This window comes from Phacochoerus africanus, chromosome 10 (assembly GCF_016906955.1).
Source record: "Phacochoerus africanus isolate WHEZ1 chromosome 10, ROS_Pafr_v1, whole genome shotgun sequence".
In the NCBI taxonomy this organism is placed as follows: Eukaryota; Metazoa; Chordata; class Mammalia; order Artiodactyla; family Suidae; genus Phacochoerus; species Phacochoerus africanus.
The window spans coordinates 53040277-53058397 of record NC_062553.1 but is presented as its reverse complement, the minus strand read 5'-3'; positions in this window follow the sequence as shown (position 1 = coordinate 53058397).

Below are 18121 nucleotides of genomic sequence, written 5' to 3'. Positions count from 1 at the left end.
TTTATCTTCCCGGGAGTTTGCAGAGCTTCTTGAATTTGTGGATTGATGTCTTTCATCACTTGACATTCATGGTGAATTCTTGGTACACTACCCCATTTTTTTTTCTGAGCTTTCAGTTATATGTTTAAGTCATGGTTTCACTGTGCCAAGCACAGCTCTAATGCTTATTTCACTCTTTCATAGTCTCTATTTCCCTTTTTTCTTACTTGAAATTTTTTCTTTGACCTCTTCTTGCAGTTTACTAATCTTGTCCTACACTATTATGCTATCAGGCTCATCTTTGGGTAATTACTCTAATCGTTGGATATTTTCAGCTTTCCAATGTGCATTCCATTCTTTTTTAGGGATACCAATTTATTTCCCCCATCTTTTCCTGTTACTTTGTATATGCTAATCAAAATTATTTTGAAGTTTTTTTCTTTTACTGCCAGTTATTGGATTACTGTGATTTTCTTTTCAATCTCTCTCTTTATTCTTGATTTTAGTAATTGTCTTTAAAAATTGTACAGGCTCCTGACAATTCATCCAAGACCAAAGAGTTGTCAATGTTTCTTCTGCTAAGCAGATAAGAGGGAGAGTTGGACAGTCATTGTAATCCAACTGGTGACTGAGCTGCCTCCAGTGCTAATGAACTTCATCCCCTGCAGTGGCCCCCAGCTGCCAAGATGTAGACATCCCCAGAGCCTTCCAGTGCATTCAAAAGTACTGCACACATATAGTCGGGGCAAGACTCCAGGGAATCCTCCTCTTCCTTGCAGAAGGTTTCTTCTTAGTGTCTTAGCCTCCAGTCATATGTGCAACATCATATGTACAAATGTTTGTAAGTGAGCCAGGCATGTGTCAAATTAGCGCTTTATCATTTATTTCTCACTGGGCCCCTCCTATATCTAATATAAACATTTATCTTTTTCCTGACAAATTTCTTCTGGATTCTCTATCCCACATCAGTCATACTTTGCTTAGGCAAAGCCCATATCCTCAGCCTCTTGCTGTGTGTTTCAATGAAATGTACCCACTCTCCATTCCAGGGGAGAAAAGCACCCTCAACAATTCAGTTTACCTCTTCAAGACATCCTTCATCTGGAGTCTTGAAGCCTCTAGACTGAGTTTCTTCCAAAGCTCTTCAATAGTTTTTAACAGATTTTTTTTTCTTCTGTCTGGTTTTCTTAGTTGTTCCAGGTGATAATGTTGGTTGCTGTGAGTTACACCACCATAATTGTCAGCCAAAGTGGATCATGACTTCACAAACTGCAAAAATAGATGTATAAAGATGCAAGATCATTACTTGGTGACAAAGCTGGAATTATGTTTTGGTAACCTCCGCATACAGGCTCCCAGGCAATAGAGCTAACTTTGAAGGCATTTGATTTAAAAAAAGTGTTGTTATAAAAAGAGGTCAGAATCTACCAACTAGTTCAATTATGTACACTATGATTTGGAAACAGTTTGTCTATTTCCTTTTCAAGGTAAAACTTAGCAACAGTGAAACCTAATGATTCAAACACCTATTAAATTTAAATTCATGGTAAGCAAACACAATAAATTAGTAAACGTTTTCTTTCTCTTATGAGTGATACATGCACATACACATATACACATAAAAATAACACTCCTGGAGTTCCTGTCATGGCTCAGTGGGAACAAATCCCACCAGGAACCATGAGGTTGTGGCTTCTATCCCTGGCCTCACTCAGTGGGTTAAGGATCCAGCGTTACTCTGAGCTGTGGTGTAGGTCACAGATGTGGCTTGGATGTGGTGTTGCTGTGGCTCTGGCATAGGCCTGCAGCTACAGCTCCGATTAGACCCCTAGCCTAGGAACCTCCATATGGCGCAAGTGTGCCCTAAAAAAGGACAAAAGGACAAACAACAACAACAAAAACCACAGAAACCTCCTTTCTGAACAGAAGCATCCCATGATTTATAAACCATCCTAACTTACAAATAAATTGTACATATAAGGAGTTATTAATGTGGGAGGTCTAGAGCACCACTCTTCTTAGAGAACAACTCTCCTTTGTGATACTCTGGAAAGCAAAGGTACAGACTGATGTCTTGTCATTTGCATGTAATAGAGTTAATAAATTAATAGTATTGGCTTTTTTCTTATTGGCATACTGATGAAACTCAAAATGTATTTTCTCCAGAAGAAATGTTACAAATGGTGGTCAGTTGTTTTGGAAATAATGTCTTTTAACAATGCAGTTAAAGCATAACCTAAATTGACTATACTCCTGCAGATTAACCTACAAGCTTTGTTGAATCTGTCTAGGGATGGATAGATACTCAAGGTGAACTAAAATATGTTATGCTGTTTCCAAATGATTATATATTCCAGGTAACTTATGCAGCAAACTACTGATGTTTTGTGACACAATCAGGTGAAGGTTGGAGAATGCCCAGAATGAGCTCTTTTGCCACCTTCCCTTCAGTGCCCTGAGCTCCATCATAAAGTGAGTGCTGCTGGGTGTGGGTGAAGTTAAGTCTGGTACCATGGAGTTGCTGGCTCACTATTTGGGGCTGACACTCTGATGAGCAGCACCTTGATTGTCAGGGCACAGCACATGCTTCTTGGGCTGGCCTGATGTCCTTATAGCCCCACTTCTGACTGCAGGCAGGCAGTGACTTCTCACCTTGAGCTCGTGATGAGTGTTTTCACTTTCTGCTCTGTGCCTTACTTCTCCCTCTGTGTCTGGAAGTGCAGCCTAAAGAGGGGGTGGGGTGAGGATGATGGGAAGGTCTGAGAAGCTTTCTCTGGGACCTCAGCTGGTTCCAGATGGGTGGGTAGAGCCTCTGTGGGCCGTGGTCATGACCCCATTCCACACACCTGTAGTGGCTTCTATTCTTTGCCCATTTCACATTACCTGCTGCTTCTTTCTTATTCTCTATGATCACCTTCTACTCTTTACAGGTAAGTTTTAATTTCAGACACTGCTTTTGAAAGAAACTTGGCCTACAGTATGTGGTAAGTGAGTTTTTCTTCTCTTGAAGAAAATGAACAAAAAAGAAAGAAAAAGAATCTGGACTGAAGCCTAAGCCAGATCCATTTAGATGAGAGAAAATGATAAGGAAGAAGCTAAAATAATGCATTTCTCCAAGGTGTTTTATTTACAAAGTCATCATTTTTAAGTCACCAAATGTGGACAAGTAAATAATTCTTTTAGTAACCATGAGGATGAGGTCATCTCTTGACCTGATGATTAATTCCCTTCCTCCCTTCTTTTTACTTCCCTTTAATATGTATTTACTGATGATTCACTCTCTAGCCTGTACTCAGCAAGGACCTTCTCATATAATGATTTAAAAATGTGGCATGATTTATGCCTCTTTGGAGAGTTTTATTTTGTGAAATTAATTAATCACTTGAGAAGGTGCATATTTGCAAGAGTGAGTACCCTGTAGATTGGGTCCCACCAATGAAAAAACTTGTGACAGGGGACTTAGTTCACCTGCTGTGGGGGAGTCTGGGGCAATGTGGCTGAAACTTGGCCTCTGTCCATCTGGGCCAAATACAAATGAAGAGACAGAGTTTTGGGTGAAGAAGAAAAAGAATACCTTTTATTGTTTTGCCAGGCAAAGGTGGCCACAGCAGGCTAGTGCCTTAAGGACTGTGCCCTCCTTTGGGGAAGAATTGCAGGGAGTTTTATAGTCTAAAAGAAGAAAAACAGGATTTCAGATAAGAATCAGGATTGGGGCAAACATGCATTCTTCTTTCTTTGAGAGAATCTTAGTCATTGAAACTGATGTGGGGAGATCTCAGTGTGATCATGATGGTGGTCTTCTGGGTTATTGCCTCTAAGAACCGTACTTGCAAAAAGGTCATATTGATCAGAGATTAGAATAAACTAGAAAAGTTCTGGAAAAAACATCATGTGTTAATATTCTTTAACCCACAGTCAATTGTGCTCTGGATGCCTCATCTTTAGATTACAGATGATTATGTTTAGGGTGCAGTTAAGCCAGGGAGAAGCACAAGGAAGAGCTCCAAGCTGTTCAAAATATTCATTTCTAAAAGAAGCATAAGGAATATAACTTTTCTTTTAGGTGTATAAGATGCCTACATCATTATGTGTGTCCCGAGAGGGGAACAAGGACCCTGCCCCAGGGCTGTGCTATTGCTTGATTGTTTCTCCCTTGTCTCTGCATCCCCTCCCTTCCCTGATCAGCAACTGACTGAACCTACCCCTTGGAACTCTGGGACAGCCACGGAGGCTGTATGAGGCCCATTTCCTAAAAATGAGAAATGGGGGACACAGACAGCTTTTTATGCCCAGGAGTCTCACAGGGCACTGCTCAGTTGCAATAGCTGGGATGAACTGAGGAAATGCTACAACCATAATTTGTGGCAGATGCTTCTTTGTATACCTCACTGCTCAGAATCTGTTGGCTTCCCTCCCAAGGGAGGCTGTTGAGTGGCCCAGGTCAGTGCTAACCGCTCTCCTTTGGGGGCACAAGTATATCCTGGATGCTCAGAAAAAAGCTGAAACTGGGCTGGGTTAGTGTCAAGGGGAACCAGATGTGCACAGGTGTCTGAAGAAATGCATAGGAAAAGTGATGAGAAGGGGTAATGTATCACGTGATAATTTATTCATGCCATGGACATTGAATGAGGCTTATTTCCTAAAACAAGAAATGGGGGACACAGAAAGTCTTTTGTACCTGGAGATGCATAGGGCCCTGCTCGGTTACAGTAAGCCCTCTCGAGGAGGGGACACTTTAGCTGACAGCAAATGGGTGAGAAGGGCTTAATCAGCAGGAGAGGGGAGTCTTCTAACAGAGGGATGGATGGACTGTTGGTGGGAAGATTTAATAATTTTGAAGGCATAGCAGGAAGCCCAAAGGAGGGAGCTGATGTGGGCTGAGGTAAAACAGGAGGGTCTGTCACAGGATGTTTCAAATATTAGAGGATGAAGTGTGTGTGTGTGTGTGTGTGTGTGTGTGTGCGTGTGTGTGTGTGTGAGAGAGAGAGAGAGAGAGAGAGAGAGAGGGAGAGAGAGAGATGGTGGCAGTAAGGAATGGCCTCACAAATGAGATTAAATATTAGCAAAAAAGAAATATTTGAAGCATCTGAGAAGAGCACTGTATAATATAAATAGACTGAGAAAAATTAGAAGTTATGAATATTTGAAAAATGTGAGAATTGTAAAAATTGATTATTCTGCGTGAAATATAGAGTTGAAAAAAAGGGGGTGAGGTATTTGTTCATTTGTTCCTCAGTTTATCTGTCTAATTTCTGATATCTTAAAAACTGTATAAAAGGCTTTTATGTTCTATATATCTAAATATTCTTATATTACAATATAATTTATATACCTCTACTAATTATCTGTTCATTTTGAGGGTGGTAAAATTGTATGTAGATTTTTCTCTTTTAAGAGTATTTCAATGAGGGAGTGCCCATTGTTGCTTAGTGGGTTAAGAACCCAACTAGTATCCATGAGGATGCAGGTCCTATCCCTGGCCTCTCTCAGTGGGTTAAGGATCTGGTGTTGCTGTGGGCTGTGGTGTCGGTCGCAGGCGCAGCTCAGATCTGGGTTGCTGTGACTGTAGTGTAGGCTGGTAGCTACAGCTCTGCTTCGACCCCTAGCCTGGGAACTTCTGGTGGGTATAGCCCTATAAAGACACATAAAAGAAGTATTTCAATGAATACTATGAAATTTTCCATAGGGTTGATTTGAACAGTGTCACACAGAGGAGTCTGAGAAGACAGCGCTGAAGCTTGGTGCCTGGCCTCATTTCCTTACTCAGTCCCAGGTCAGCTCCTGCACTTAGGTATTAATACAGTTACATTGCCTCTATACTCACACAAGTGTGCATTCTGGTTCTGCTAATTTCTCTCAAACTTGAAATTCAAGGAACTAGAGACAGAGTATTCTCCACTTAGGGCTATGTTTCCTTTGATATTTCTTAGCAATTTTGCCTTAATAGAACTCAAAGTTATGGTCCAAACACAGGATGGAATGACTCTTTAAGATTTAGCATATTATATATAGTAGCTCTTGCTAATCATTCTCCCTTTTTTGATGAGATAACCTGGTTTATTTTTAAGGGTTACTTTTAACTTAATCTTTTATGAAATCTCTTAATCCTGTGAGAATGCCTGATTTTTAAAAATTTAATAAATGGATAAATAAGTTGATTTAGCAAGTACAACATGAAAGAAAGATTTGGGCCATGAACAGTGACAGAGAATTAGGCAGAAATGGGGAAGTAATTGGGCAAGTTATTAAGACATGGAATAAAAGGTTATTAATATATTGAATAAAAAGCATTCAAGGTAAAGCCTCGGACTTTTTGGTTGTTACTTATGATGTTAATGATAGAGAAAAACCAACCCTAGACTCAGAAAAACAGACTCAGAAAAATTGCCTCCCTATTTTTTGTAGACCTAAAGTAAGATAACGGTCTTAAAAGCAGTGATAATAGACAATCTTTTCATGGACTTTTGTTACTGAGATGGACCATAGTTGTCAAGGTACAGAAATTATTAAAAATTAAGCAAAATGTTTCAATAAAACTTAAAAAATATGCAAAAGGTATTAACTTTTTTCATCACATATTGCCCAGTAAGCCCAAAAGCTCCAAAATATATTTTGGGGACATGTAAATGGATCTTAGTATTTGAAGTCTAATACAGTCAGGTTTTTTTGTTTTGTTTTGTTTTTTTGTCTTTTTGCTTTTTTCTAGGGCTGTTCCCGCAGCGTATGGAGGTTCCCAGGCTAGGGGTCCAATCGGATCTGTAGCCACCGGCCTACACCAGATCCACAGCAACGTGGGATCCGAGCCGTGTCTGTAACCTACACCACAGCTCATGGCAACACTGGATCCTTAACCCGCTGAGCAAGGCCAGGGATCGAACCTGCAACCTCATGGTTCCTAGTCGGATTTGTTAACCACTGCACCACGATGGGAACTCCAGGTTTTTCTTTAAATAATAAAAGAATTTCAAAATGTTAGTAATAGTTATAGGAACATGGTTAGTTTTTTTCACCTACTTTTCTATTTTCCAAATACTTTTCCATAGTATGATTTATTTTCATAATAAAAATGTAAATAAATACTTCCTGAATAGAAAAAATGAATATGAGTATCTGAAGCCAAACTTCAAAGTGATAACCTATGTTAAATTTGAATAGTTCTTGTGTGGGTATCATTTTTTAATACTTTCTGCATGTATATTATATATATATAAAATGATAAAATTATTTATTATACAGAAATATGATGTGAAAAGGATCTTCTATTTCATGCAATATCAAGTGCAGAATTTTCTTTGAGTAATGTGCTTGCCCAGAGAAAAAGAGATAACATGTATTTGGCTTTTTCTTACTGGGATCCAAGAAGAAATGTTTCAAATAACTTCTTTTAAGGAAATTGTTGGTTATCCTCACAATTTGTCTTAATAAATAAGAGAACAATTTAATATCTCTAAATTTTACTTTTAGGTGTTTTAATGAATAGAAAAGAGTTATCCACTTCTTTTGCCTTCCTTTTTTATGGTGTGTTACAGACCCCGCATTCAGAGCCCCATAGTTCCTTGTGGGCACAGATTCCCCCACTGACTGTGATTAACGTGCTCATACCCACTTTACCATGTAGGTGCTGGGGGTGTCTGTGCTTCTGGAGATGGAATGCTTTTATATTTGTTCTTCCTGAATGAGTTAAAAATCACTATACTTCAGTTATTATACCTAGGGAAATGTTTGTTGTATAAAGAAAATTTGAAAATTGACTTTGAACAGAAAGACTTGAGCTTCTCTATTAGAGGAATGGTAAAGAGTGGGAGTTGGGAAAAACAGACTCTAAGTTGTATTGAAATCCCCACTCACTAGTGAGGTGGCACTAATCAAATTGCATGGTTGAATGTTGGCTTCCTTGTTTTCAGAGCATGGATAATAGTACCTTCCTACTAGGGTTGTAGCAAGTAAATTTCCTGATAAATCGTAGGTATTTAATGCAAGTAGTTCAAACTGTTATTAAAGCTAAAATTATATACTCTAAACTCTCAGGCATATATGTGTATTTTTGAAAAATACAGTCTATTTATATATTTTAAGCTTTGAGTTGTCTTAGTGATTTTTAGGTATGGATGAAATTTGAAGACTTAGTTGAATGAGAAACTAGGGAAGTTGGCAACAGTTACCACCACCACCTCCAAATGAATGAATGAATGCATGCATGAATTGCATATAATACAATATATATTATTGAATATAATAATTGGGTGTTGGTTTAGTATGGATGCTTTTCCTTTTTCTCTTTATCTTTAAAATTAAAAATTTTTTATTAAGGTTGATTTACAATGTTTCATCAATTTCTGCTGTACAGCATGGTGACCCAGTCATTCATATATATGTACATTCTTTTTCTTATATTATCTTCCATTGTGTTCTTTCATAAATGATTGGAGATAGTTCCTTCTGCTGTGCAGTAGCACCTCATTGCTTATCCATTTTAAACAAAAGAGTTTGCATCTACTAAACTAAAGTTTTCAATGATGCAAAAATGTCACTTTGATAATAGCAATATGAAGGAAACTTTATTTGAAAAATGAATTATTTGCTTAATTATTAGTTTGTAATCATATACAACATAAATATTCAATCTGCTGTCAAAGGGTATTTTTTACTATATCATAGTAGGATTATAACACAAAGCAAAAGAAAAGAACAAATGTGAATTACCGTCATTGTTTTTGTATAGCTATAACACTGCAAGGTAAAACAGGTTTGTCATAAAAAATGTAAACGATATGGAAATATTTGAGTGAAAAATGAAAGTCCCTCTTCAATTTCCCCTAAACTCCAAAGTATTAACTTTTTTCCTGAGATGTAGCCTAAATATAGACATTTTATGTTCATATATATCACATATATTTATGCCTAGATATAGTAGAATAATAAACATTAATAAATATTAATAAGCATGTTTTGTGCCTTGCCTCCTTTTTATCATATCTCTTAGATATCTTTTTCACGTCACTGTAGTCTTCCAACTGGATAGTATTACATTTCTGGATATGTTCAGTAATTTAATCTATAGAAAAACTCTTGCATATGGGCACAAAGACATGATTTTATAGGAGTATCATTTGTATTAATTTAAAAATTCTAAAATCATCAGTTATGGTATCTTGATGCAAATGAATACTGAATGGAAGTTAAAATGAATGAACTAAATTTTTCATGTCAAGGAAGACCTATCTGTAAAATTTAGTTTGAGTGAAAAAGAAGGTTGTAAAGGATAATTAAAATGTTTTATCACTTTACAAACATGTAATTCTATACGTTAGTTACATATATCTAAATAAGTAGTAAAGTTGTAAAGGTGTGATTACTATGTTGAGAGGGCAATTTCTGTTTTCAGTAGACCGTTATAGACCTGTCTGTCCTCACAGATATTGTAAAATCGCTCTCCATAATGTTTGTGCCAGTTATGAGCTTTCCACAAAGTATGGAGTGTTATCAGGTATTTTCTGCATATATATGTTTAAACATCTCACTGATGTTTTATTTTCTTTTATCTGATTTGTACTATTGAGCACCTTTTTATATATAAGGACTTTTCAGCTCTTCTCTTTTGTAAGTTGTCTTTTAAATACTTTGCTCTTTTTTCCTCCCTCAGTTTGGATGTTTAAATTTTGTACATTTTGAGTACTAACTTTTTATCATTTACAAGCATTGAAAGTATTTTCTTCCTGCCCTTTAAAAATTGTATCACAATGTTATTGCACAGAGATTTTGAAATTTTATTACTTTCAGTTTTATCATTGATATCCTTTATGGTTATGGGGTTTACTTGTTTGAGTATTCTTTTCTTATGGATTTTAAAGATATCCTAGTTTCCTACTGAAGCTTAAACTATGCTTTGCACTACAGTCTCCAGCCGAGATGGAAGTCAGAATTTATTATTGTGGTTATTTTGAAGTACAAACCAACACCGCCCTGTTCCTTGCAAGCCCCTCACCTGTGTGCATAGCCAAGTGTCCTTTTTTAATTTTCTCATTGATTTGTAAGGCTGATGCTGTTGTATGTCACAGGTTTTTTCCGGAGTCTATTCTGTTCCATTGGTTTGTTTGCCCAGTCCTGTGGCAACTCAATAATTCAACCTTTAATCCTTCAAACATCATAGGCAGTCTTTATATCTGTTAGGAAGAGCTCCGCTCCTCATGACACTGAGGGTAGTTATCAATCAGCCACGAATAAAGAATAAACTGCCACCTGCTTTCACTGACCAGGCTCTCTTTAATTTTTTATAAAAAACATGCATGTCCTTCACGTGTCATGCAGCCTAAACAGAAAGATGTTTGCCCAAGGTGTTTTGTAGGAACTTGGAGTCCGACGTCTACTTGGAGTTTGATCCACATAAGACCTGCTAAGACCTTCCAACTGGGCCTGTGCGAGTGTCCAACATGCCTTTTTGACATCAGAGGGCCTGAAACTCCACCCGCAAAGTGACTGACACTGGAAACACCAGTGGATATATCTGCACAGAAGGGCAGTTACTTCACCTGTTCTTGTCTCCAGTGACCTTACCTATGCTGCCCACACCTGAGCTTTATGCCATAAACACCTTGAGCCCCTCGCCTTTTGGGAGGTGGATCTGAGGCTTGTTCTCTGGTCTTCTTGGTTGGCCGCCTCATGAATAAACACTTTCTTGGCTGCAAACTTTGCTGCGTGGCAGGTAAAGGAACCTGGTTTGGTGATATTTATTTTTTAAAATTGCCTTGGCTGTACTTATAAACTTTTCCATAGTATTTTGGAGCCTGCCTGTTAAGTGCCATAAAACTTACCCTGTGATGGATATTCTCGGCTTGCTTCTTCAGACCATTTCTTCATGGAGCTGCACCACTTGTGTGTTTTCTCTTATGCAGAGAAGCTGAGCTTGGCCAGTGGGAGAGGCAGAAGGAGCTTGGGGTGGAGGAGAAAGGAAAAGAACTTATTCCTCTGGACAGATGTGCATTACAGCCCTCCGCAGGAGCCCAGCTTGCCCAGGGTTTTGCTTTCTGAGGTTATAGTTTAGTGAGTCAGAAAATATTAAGTGGAAAATTACAGAAATAAACAATTTGCAAGGTTGAAACGGTGTCATTCTGAGAAGAGTGATGAAATTTTGCTCCACCCTTCCAGGGTGTGGATCACACCTGTGTCCAGATTTTCCTTGCTGCATGCATGGCTGGCCTGTTAGTGCTATAGGAAAAAGCTGTGGACATTGGGCTTGGTACTGTCTGAAGTTTCAGGCATCCACTTTGGGTTCTGGGACATATCCCAGGTGGATAAAAGGAGGCTGCTGTGTTACAGAACTTTGTTTCCATCTGGATGCTATACCTCCATATCTTCGCTTTGCCCATCAAGCCTGGGAGGAGCAGGGGGTTGTGGGGGCACAGGCATAGTGACAGGATCCACCTTTCGGCTGTCATCACATCTTGGTACTTATATCTCTTCCCTCCAACCTCTGACATATGCCCTGTTGGGATCAGAAGTGCATTGATTTTATGGCTTAATTTGAGAACCTTCTTTTTTATGATAGAGCCTTTTTACCCATATATGTTACACATCTCTATTTACCTAGTTCTCTGTGCTTCCATGATGTTGTCAACTTTTTTTTCTACAAAGATCTTGCTTAGATTTCTTGAGATTTATTCCCAGGATTATTACTGTTATTGTAATTGTGAATGAGCTATTTATAAAGATATATGTCCTAAATGGTTGTTGGTGATAGGCATTGATTTTCACATGTTGATTTTTTTCATCCAGCAAACTCACTTATTTCTTCTAGTAGATTTTTTGGATGTTCTCGTCTGTAGGCTAGGTAGACATATTGTCTCTGTATAATAAAAATAGTAATAACAACCATTACTGATTTGTTGGGAACTGTCTTTTTTGAAATATATACTTTAATTGCTCATTTAATCTTCATTTCAGAGTTCCTGTTTTGGCTCAGCCTTTAAGAACCCAACATAGTGTCTGTGAGGACGCTGGTTCAATTCCTGGTCTTGCTCGGTGGGTTAAGGATCTAGCATTGCCTCAAACTGCTGCATAGGTTGCAGATGAAGCTCAGCTCCAGTGTTGCAGTGGCATGGTGTAGGCCCTATCTTCAGCTCTGATTCAACCCCTAGTCTTCTAACCTGGGAATTTCCATATGCCACAAATGTGGCCTTAAAAAAAAAGCAACAACATCATTTCAATCCTGTGATATAGATACTGTATTATTATGCATTCATAATTTTTTAAATTTAAAAATAATGATTTTTTTCCATATTTATTGAGATATAATTGACATGTAACATTGTGTAAGTTTAAGTTGTACAATACAATGATTTGATATACGTGTGCATTGTGAAATGATTACCACTATAAGTTTAGATAACATATCCATCATATATAGTTTATTTTTTGCATGTGGTGGGGAATTTAAGATACTATCTTAGCAAGTTTCTCATACAGTACAGTTTTATTAACTATATTTAATAATGGTGGTCTTTTTGATAAGGGCCATCCTAAGAAGTGTCAGGTGATACCTCATTGTGGTTTGGTTTGCATTTTCCTAATGCTGAGTGATATCCAGCACTTTTTCCTGTACTGTTGGCCATCTGTATGTATTCTTTGGGAAAAAAAAAATGTCTATTCAGGTCCTCTGCCCATTTTAAAAAGTGGATTATATTATTATTGTTGTTGTTGAGTTGTGTAAGTTTCTTACATGTTTTGGATATTAACTCCTTATCAGATAGATGGTTTGCAAATATTTCTCTCTGTAGGTTGCCTTATCTCTAGGTTCATTTTATCGATTATTTCTTTTGTCATGCAGAAGCTTTTTAGTTTAATGATGGTCCCACTGGTTAATTTATTTTTGCTTTTGTTGCTTGTGCTTTTGGTGTCAGAGTTAGAATTTATTGTCAAGAGCCTTTTCCCTGTGTTTTCTTCTAAGAGTTTTGTTTGTGGTGTCAGATCTTACATTTCAGTCTTTAATTCAAGTTAATTTTTGTGAGTAATGTAAGATCTAGGGATTCAATTTTCCTAATCAAGAAAAAAAAAAAAGAAAGAATACTCAAAATTGGAAATAAAAGAGAAAAGGAGTTCCCATTGTGGCGCGGTAGAAAACGAATCTGACTAGTATCCATGAAGATGCAGGTTCGATCCCTGGCCTCACTTAGTGTGTTAAGGATCCGGTGTTACCATGAACTGGTGTAGATCACAGATGAGGCTTGAATCTGGTGTTGCTGTGGCATAGGCTGGCGGCTCCATCTCTGATTCAACCCCTAGCCTGGGAACCTCTGTATGCTGCGGGTTCGGCCCTAAAAAGACAAAAAAGAAAGAAAGAAAAGAGAAGATGTTACAATTGATACCATAGAAATACTTCTGGAACGTAGGACTACTAGGAACAATTATATTCGAGCAAATTGGAAATTTCTACCAAATGATTGTTGGTGTTAAAATTCGGGCAAAGTATCAGGAAAAATAATACATATAGATATATTAAAATAGTAACAGTATGAAAAAGTGGGGCTGTTTCCAGGAGTATAATGAAAGTTTAATTGTTGAATACCTATCAGTGTAATTCATCCATTTAACATTTTAAGGATAAAAATTACCAGAAATTTCTATAGATGCTCTAGTGAGTTTTGAAACTATACCAATACATTTCTGATTAAGAACCGCTAGTAGAACAATAGAAGGAAGTCTTGTGGCATGCATCAGTACTTATGTAACCTGTCGTAATTTTGAAATGCCTTCGGTGAGAGGTCGGGAATAACACAAGAATCTTCACTCTCACCATTATCATTTAGTGTTTTTCTAAAAGTGCTGGTCAGAAACTAAGAAAAGTATAATAAGCAGGGGGTTGGGCGAGACTTCCCAGGGTAGGTGGTGGCTTCTCTGCAGACTCTTCCTGTGGAGCTTGGGCCTCTGAACAGTCATCCTTCTGTAACAAGATTGTCACCTTTTGGTAACTAGACGGCATCTAACACACTGAAGAAAATGTAGGTCTTGGGAAATGTGATAATGATGTAACTGCTGGAGTGAGTGATTTGAATTTGGGTGTGAATATTGTATGGTTGTAGTTGGTGATGACACGAATGATGAGGAATTACTTTGATGGAAACTGCTCCACAACACTTAGAAATGAGAAAATCATCCTCATTTTTTATTATGAATGTACATAATGTGCATTTAAATAAACAAGTTCAATGTTTATAATATAAAAAGATATGCTGAAATGCATACTAAAATGTGTACACTGTGAATGAAATTGTATAGATTTAAGTAATCTGCAAGTATTAGGCAAAAATGGAAATGTATTGTTACAGTGTAAAATTATAGTTTGATTTTTTTCTTTAAAAATATTTAATGCCAAATCATCTTGTTAATAAACTATCCCCCCCAAATCATAGTACCTGTTATATAGCTGTGGTAAGGCTTAGTCCTGTTGATTCAGGATAAGCTCCTGCCTCCTGTGAGTTTGAACACATGCATTGTAAGCAAAGAATCACACCGTATTAACCTACATTTTGGTTATGATTTCATTTTCTAAAAAGCTATATTCACCATTTAGTTTAGTTATAACTACAGTCTTTTACATGTTGGCTCTTTAGCTGAAGTGTAAGCTTTCTGAGGCCAGGATTCTGTATCCAGAGGACCCATCACATATCCTAGTCACAATGAAGTTTCAGGGACAAGTTCACAGACTGTTTGTGGGTGGGCAGAGCCCCTGAGAAGTGTGCAGAAGGAGCATGTGTGGTTTATGAATGAGACTTGTAGGGAAACATTGGTGGTCCTGGCCTCGTAATGCTGGCAGAAAGCGTTCTGTGCATTAGGAGCGCTGTCCCTGTGCCGTCTGGTGACCTGTGCAACACTCCACAGGCTCAACGTCCTCCTCAACAGGAGTGGGTGGTGTGTGTTGTCAGCCTCAGTATGCTATAGGGAAACGCACATGCCCTCCACTGGTAATATACTTGCCAAATAATAAAACACATCGAATGCCAGTTTTGTCTACAGCTCAGTGGCTGGTTTGAAGTGATCTGATTCGCTTAAACTCTTAACATCTTGAGTAGCCTGACTCCAGTGTTGTCTTTCTTTTTCAAATTGCATGACCTGGGACTGTGGAGATGAACTTTGACAGGGTCCTGTGGATCCCTTTTAACCCCTGACATCATCCTTTTATCTGTGGGCCTCTTCTAATTGCCAGTGACATAAGAGAACATTTGCCAATGTTTGTTTCGGGACCATGGCATGCTCCTTCAGAAGATAAGAAGTAGTTTGTATTTGCTCTAAGCTGTTTGCAAGATATTCAATATTCAGATTTTTTTCCTGGGGGAAAGAAAATTGGCCAGTCCTAAATATACCTGGTTTCTACCCTTATTTCCTCTCTGATCCAGTCCATATTTTGTGAATTTTTTAACATCATCTGGAAATGTCTTTGTTTCTTGTAACATTTATTGGCTGTGTTAAAGTCTGCCACATCTAAGTTGGAAACAGAGTGGAACCCAGGCATGTTTTCTGTGCACTAAATTGTTTTCTTCTGAGATTTACTATTAATGAGTGTCTTACCTTCTGGAGTCCTGGACTGTTAGGGACTCTGGCAATTGCATTTGCAACAAGAGTCTATGAATCCTTATTAGAAGTTCTTTCGTTGTGAAAAATGAGTTGAGAAATTATATTTTATAGAAACATGTGTTTCCAGAAAAACAGCTGGAACAAAAATGAGGTGTCTGGTAGGACTGTAAGTAAAAGAAAAAAAAAATCAAAATGAGAACTGGAACAGAGGAACACTTATTTGTAGGTGATTTTATTTGTAGATGAGATTCTAGTTTATGTCTCTGCTGCTCACTAAGCTGTGTTAAATGTTCTTTTACTATCTCCGGTAGTGTTTAACTGACCAGTCTTTGATAAATCTCAAATAACTATTTAAATTTTAACGAGTGGCAAAAACATATCTTTCAAACCACAGTTATATTGGTTATTTCTTTGTGTTATGAAGGAACATTCCTGACTTCCTCTGGGGAGTGAAGTGGGCCTGTTTTCCAATCCTTAGGTGTCTGTGTGTTTGTGTACATTGGTTCAGGCTGGTGATGGAGACGGGGCTTCCTGAAGCTGCTGTGTGGCCTTGACCTTCATCCACATAAATGGTTCCCCCTGGACCCATGCCCCTCAGACAGTGCACCAAGAAAATGACTGTTCATTTAGATCCTTCTGGGGTGGACTACACTATGGTTTTCTTCCACTAGTTCAGAACCTAGAGAGTAAGCTGTTTTAAAATAGAATTCTGTACATGTGTTTAAAGGATTGCATGTTTTAAATTATGTGTATCTGTGTATCTGAAACCTTGTCCATAGGTTTTGGATACTGTTGTTTCTCAGAAAATATTTTCTGTGTAAGTTACTTTATTTGTCCATCTATGTATCTTTACTTTGATACCTGAAGAATACTTACATTTAAACTACGTATTTGCTGATAAAGCCCTTTGATATTCACTGAGAGGAAATATGAAGAGTCAATCTTAGAATTTTCCAGATGCTGAATGTACTTGAGTTTTAGTGCACCCCAGACACTCTGGATTTATGTTAATACTTCTGGGTCAACTAGGTCTGGTTACATGATTAGAATTATTGGTGTTCATTTTTGTAATTGAAATTAAACTTCATGTTCTATGGTCATTACAGTGCAGTTTTAAATATGTCATTTCAAAATCCATTTCCAGAAGGTCATATCATTAAAGACAAAGTTCTGCCTTACTAAGTTACCTTTTAAAATTTACCTGTTTCAAAGAAAACCTCCAAGTTTGATGAATAAATTCTCATGGTGAAGGGTTTTTTCTGGTATCTTCACCTCTTCCTGCCCAAACCAGCTTCCTACCATTGTAATTAAACACAGGCAGAGCTCATGTTGTATGAATGTCTACAGAAATGAGAGAACGATACCCAGATGCTGAATAATCATGTTGTTCACCTGAAACTAATGTTTTCTGCCGATTATATCTTAGTAAAAACAACCAGAGAGTGATCACTGGGGCAGAACTCAAGAAAGAGGAGGAGGGAGAGAGAGAAAGGGGCTATATTTGCAGATAAGCAGCACTTACGATGAATACAGTGTTTTGTAGTGTCCTTAATGGAGACACACAGATCCTCTCTCAGATGTATCTCCTACCAATCCAAGTATTAGCCAGTTAGGACATGTGACAACACCTAGAGTGAGCAGAGGTGGATGGCTGAGGAAGGATTTACTTTAGTTGGAACTTAATAAATAACTGCAGACAAAGAGAATACGAAGTCTCCATATTCTTTTGGAGGCCTGCTATAAGGACGTAACTATTTTGAAAGGCTGTTATGGAACATACACACTGTAGGAAAGTGAAGAGGACTGGCCAGTAAAAGCCCAGAGGAGGACAAGGATTTGGTCAGGCTGAGATGGTGCTTCATCCAAGTGTTCTTTATGTGAATGAACCATCATCAGGACCAGAACAAGGCCTGTCATTTGGTTCACATTGTGTGCATTTGCTTAAACTAGAGGATTTGTCAACAGACTGCATCCATGTGGTTTACTCCCTGTTGGTCAAATATTCTTCACTAAGTATTTCTGTTTGTAGAAAATTCAAAATTAGAAAGTCCATTCAGCTCTCTCTATAAATAAGTATATGAAAATGCTCATTGAAATTGAAATTTTGGGGCCCATAATGGGGAGAATGGTGTGAGGGCCATTCCTTCAGTATTTTCCAAGGCCCATCCATGGAGAAATTTTGAGAAGGGCGATTAAAAGGCTGAGTTCTCTTCCCATACCAGTTCTTTGGGTGGAGCTGAGAAATCTACCCTGAACCAACTCTCTGGGGGATTTTATATATATTGTCATATAATATATTATACATAATGAGTCATGACTTACTAGAATGCTGTTAGAATAAAGCCTACCCTTGTTTGAGGGGGAACAACTGCCATGGTCGTACCAAAGGCGTTCCATTTTGTCTCACTTTTCTTTCAAGCCTTCTCCCTCAAACCACTTTAAAGTGAAGAAACAATCAAGAAGTAAAGATCTAGGAACATCAGGAATGTTTGCTAGGGGTTCCCTGGAGGCTGAGTCCCCCTTCCTCTCCCTCGGGGGCCCAATGCCTGAGAGGCCTTCTGTCCCTGGAAGCTCC